At 39.6% G+C, this 5,158-nt stretch overlaps 1 long non-coding RNA gene across 1 annotated transcript; it reads right to left on the bottom strand.

Annotated features, from left to right (window-relative positions):
• Positions 1 to 525: 525 nt before the first annotated feature.
• Positions 526 to 1,598, bottom strand: LOC106599968 (uncharacterized). The gene is made up of 2 exons (XR_006758165.2): positions 1,501 to 1,598; positions 526 to 922 (listed from the first exon to the last, which is right to left on the bottom strand). It is a non-coding gene; the product is annotated as an uncharacterized LOC106599968 (long non-coding RNA).
• Between the last annotated feature and the right edge of the window lie 3,560 nt (positions 1,599 to 5,158).

Raw genomic sequence — 5,158 nt, 5'->3', positions numbered from 1 at the left:
GTCGTGAGACTTATCCAGAAAGACTCACAGCTGTAATCACTGCCAAATGTGATTCTAAGATTTATTGTGAATACTTATCTAAATGAGATATTTCTGTATTTCATTTTCAATAAATTAGCAAAAATACCTAAAAACACGTTTTCACTTTGTCATTATGGGATATTGTGTGTAGAACCAGTCACTAATATTTTTTTTTCATTTTTAAATTCAGGATGTAGCTTAGAAGATCCAGGATATGTTACTGCTGTTCACTCTACCGGGAGTGCTGTTATCAAGCTCACTCAATGAAGCTAACTCTCAAGACGGTATGTCTCGTGTCTGTGTGTGTATGTTCATATGTGTACTACTATTACTGCTCAGTGTAATCTGATGTAATTTGCACTGCATGCACTGCATCTGTACTATGGTCAAGTTCACATTGTTACACAATAAAAACACTGAATGAAACATTATTATGTAACATATATGATGTAATTGAAACACTCTTAAAAATGTAAGATCAATAAAAAAACGACTAAACATGTGTAATGCTTGATAGTTTATTGGAGGATCACAGTGTGACACGTCAACCATACAACATTGCACAAAGAAATTCTGATCATTAATATAAATCCGCTGTCTTGACGAAAAAACGACCATGTGTCAGGACATAAAGTACGTTTATGGATAAAACATATATTCTTCATTATGTTGATGAGTTCTTCTCAGTACCAAAGTACCAAAGAACTGTATTACTGTTTTGTTTTTTGTTAGTCAGTGATTGATGGATGGATGTTGGAATGATTCATTGAGGTGTTGTTAGTGATGTCTTCAGAGGTGATAGTTGATTCCATATGGAGACTGAAAAGGATCCTCGGCATCCCAATTCTGGTCTCTTCTCACCCCACAATTTCCTTGGCTTTGTTCCAAAGCTCGCTCCAAACTGGAATACAGTTTTAAATATGCTTTATAGAAAATACATTTTTAAAAAGGTAAAAATGTAAAAATGACTACGACATGTTGAATAAATATCCCATTTACCATTGACTACCTTTTAAACCTATTGTTTTTAGGCCAGTATTTGACTACCATTTTAAAAATAATTTGCCTCTATGAAACATGATGCTAATAAACAGTAGAGATGGAGTTAGCCATGTTGCTCCCTCCTCTTTCCCTACCACCCTCTGCTAACCTCCCGTTGTGACTTTACTGTTGCTCAGAAAGACAGACAGACCGACAGACAGACAGACAGACAGACAGACAGACAGACAGACAGACAGACAGACAGACAGACAGACAGACAGACAGACAGACAGACAGACAGACAGACAGACAGACAGACAGACAGACAGACAGACAGACAGACAGACAGACAGACAGACAGACAGACAGACAGATAGATAGATAGATAGATAGATAGATAGATAGATAGATAGATAGATAGATAGATAGATAGATAGATAGATAGATAGATAGATAGATAGATAGATAGATAGATAGATAGATAGATAGATAGCTCACATGGTGCTTCATCTTCAGAGGCGCTGGTCTTCAGAGCAGCCAACTTTGCCAAAAATGCAGCATTTCCACCTTTTAGATCATCCTCCTGCAGGAGAGCTGAGGAAGAAAGATTTTTCATTTAACAAAATTATATCAGATTAAACCCGGGCAGTAAAGTAGTACACATTCACAAACAAGACATACCTTCCTCAGAGTTATCTTCATTGAGGGAGCTTGCTAACAGGACACCCACTATAGCGAACAGCAGTAACATACTCTGGATCTTCATCCTTTACTAAAGCACATAGAGCACAATATGTTAACACACACAAGACACACAGTGGGTCCTTTTACACTACCAAATGAAAGATCAGCAAGTTAGTATGGATCCCAGGTCGACCGTGTTACATTATACACATGTCCACCTACATCTCTCCATCCATTCCTACCTGTCCACTTGTATACACCTGCCCACTCTTATACACCTTTGCAAAGAAGATTCTCAGTGAAAACAAACATATCTCTTACAGTTGGACGATGCTGTCTGATTGATGGCTGTTTATCTGGATGATGTCTTCTGGTCTTCAGTAGTAGTGTGGTGTCTCTCTGCCCTCTGCAGCCCTGTTTTATACTCTTTCTGCAGCTACTGTACCTGCCCCATCCATCCACACCTCTCACAGCCGAATAACAAACAAGATGACATTACAGATAAGGCGATAACGGCAGTCATGCACAGCCTGAAGTGTATGACATCCCTCCAGGCAAATTTCTGGTCAATATTATGGTTTCCTAGTAATTTCAACTACATTTGTGACTTGGAGCTTGGATAGCAAGTTGAGAGTGGAGTATATATACTTGTGATGGTGAGAACATGTTTTTGTCTGAATTACAGCTGTAACGACCCTTTGAGAAGAATTAAACTTGGTTAATCCTCTCTAGTGTTCGTGAGTTATTTGCTCAGAAAAATTTGAACCTAACGCTCTGTAGTAACTTGCGGTCGGAGGCCGAGCAGTTGCCATACCAGGAGGTGATGCAACCAGTCAGGGTGCTCTTGCTGGTGCAGCTGTAGACCTTTTTGAGGATCTGAGGACCCATGCCAAATCTTTTCAGTCTCCTGAGGGGGAATAGGTGTTGTAGGGCCATCTTCACTACTGTCTTGGTGTGTTTGGACCATGATAGTTTGTTGGTGATGTGGACACCAAGGATCTTGAAGCTCTCAACCTGCTCCGCTACTGCCCCGTCGATGAGAGTTGGGGCGTGCTCAGTCCTCCTTTTCCTCTAGTAAACAATCATCACCTTTGTCTTGATCATGTTGAGGGAGAGGTTGTTATCCTGGCACCACACCACCAGGTCTCTGACCTCCTCCCTATAGGCTGTTGTCAGTGATCAGGCCCCTGAGTCTTCTTTTGTTATACCCAGTTTGGGTAAAAAAAACTATTTTTAGTACACAAAATGTTTTCTTGCTTCACAAGAGCATCTCTCCCCCTCTTTTCTCATTCTCTCCTCAGCAACAATGGAAAAAACCATTTGAGGCCCTTTGCACACCACCCATAGTCCATCTTGATTTGTCCAAACCGAGCACGCACCCTGCACGTGAACAGAAACTGTCCCAACATATTTTATATAACAGTATATAATAAGTTAACCAACATAGGCCCAACAGCTGTAGTAAAACCTAGAGCTTATGAAAATAAACAAATCTGATTAAATGTATACAACGTATACAAAATATATATCCACATATTATTATTGTTTAAACCATAGTTCTAAATACATGTTTTAACAGGGTAATACACTAGCATATAATGGGCCTTTGAAGACCACAGCACTCTGCGGCCAGAGCCTTAATTAATTACATTAAAGACCACAAAACTATAAGGTCTTTCACATAAGACTGTTATGATCGAGATGGATTCTTTCCACATCGATATGCAAAACGACATTTCAAAATATCATGCTTCAGGCTAGGCGTAATTGTCCAAAGCTCAGTTGTCCTGAGTCTGCACAACACTGCCAGGACCTAGGATCAAGGGAGACACTCAAGTTTTTTAATCGTATATATCTCTTGACATATTCATGAAAATAGTAATGGCCTCTAAACCTTCAACCTGCATACTGGACCCTATTCCAACTAAATCGAGTCTCCCATTAGTGCATTCACATAGGTGTACTTTTTGTCCAGGTAGGGAAATGGGAGTGAGGAGTGCAATAGAGATTGCATCATGTGTGGATCTATATCGAATCTCCCATTCCTCTCAGAAATATTAGAAAATGCTGTTGCGCAGCAACTCACTGCCTTCCTGAAGACAAACAATGTATATGAAACGCTTCAGTCTGGTATTAGACTTAGTGCTGCTTTTGCCATTATCGATCACCACATTCTTTTGGAGAGATTGGAAACCCAAATTGGTCTACAAGGACAAGTTCTGGCCTAGTTTAGATATTTTCCTGTCGGAAAGATAACAGTTTGTCTCTGTGGATGGTTTTTCCTCTGACAAATCAACTGCAAGCTTCGGTGTTCCTCAAGGTTCCGTTATAGGACCACTAGTGTTTCACTACATATTTTACCTCTTGGTGATGTCATTCGGAAACATACTGAAATGTATTTAGTGCTTTGTCCAGGTAGCCGGAAAGTAGAGCTTTGCAGTAGTCTAATCTATAAGTGACAAAAGCATGAATTAATTTATCTGCATCATTTTGGACAGAAAGTTTCTGATTTGTGCAATGTTACGAAGATAGAAAAAAGCTATCCTTGAAATATTCTTGATATGTTCATCAAAAGAGAGATCAGGGTCCAGAGTAACGCCCAGGTCCTTCACAGTTTGACACTTTCTAAGGCTTCCATTGGCTCTCTAAAGCCGCCAGAAAGTGGAATGGGGTGTCTGCTGTCTCTGGGCAAAGTACAGCAGCAGAGTTTGTAAGTGGTCAGCCTGGGGACAGTGAGACTGAGATGCGCATTCACGAGACTTCTCCATTTTTTTTCTTTCAGCCTTTGAATGAATGCAACGTTTCCCGGTTGGAATATTATCACTATTTTACTAGAAAAATAGCATAAAAAAAGATTTTAAACAGCGTTTGACATGCTTCTAAGTACGGCAATGGAATATTTCAAGTTTTTTTGTCACGAAATGCGCTCGCGCGTTACCCTTCGGATAGTGACCTTGGATATAACTATGGATTATTTGGAACCAAAACAACATTTGTTGTTGAAGTAGAAGTCCTGGGAGTGCATTCTGACGAAGAACAGCAAAGGTAATCCAATTTTTCTAATAGTAATTCTGAGTTTAGTGAGCCCCAAACTTGGTGGGTGTCAAATTATCTAGCCTGTGATGGCCGAGCTATGTACTCAGAATATTGCAAAATGTGCTTTCGCCGAAAAGCTATTTTAAAATCTGACATGGCGTTTGCATAAAGGAGTTCAGTATCTATAATTCTTAACCTCTATGGGCTAGGTGGGACGCTAGCGTGCCACCCGTGGTGCACTCCATCAACAGCAGGTGCATTTCAAGAGCGGCAAATTTGAATCCAAATAAATGTCAAAATTCAAATTTTTCAAACATACAACTATTTTACACCCTTTGAAAGATAAACATCTCCTTAATCTAACCACGTTTTACGATTTCAAAAAGGTTTTACGGCGAAAGCATAAATTTAGAGTATGTTAGGACAGTACATTTAC

The sequence above is a fragment of the Salmo salar genome, chromosome 12, assembly GCF_965601325.2.
Source record: "Salmo salar chromosome 12, fSalSal1, whole genome shotgun sequence".
Classification (NCBI taxonomy): Eukaryota; Metazoa; Chordata; class Actinopteri; order Salmoniformes; family Salmonidae; genus Salmo; species Salmo salar.
This window is presented reverse-complemented; position numbering and strand designations above follow the sequence as displayed.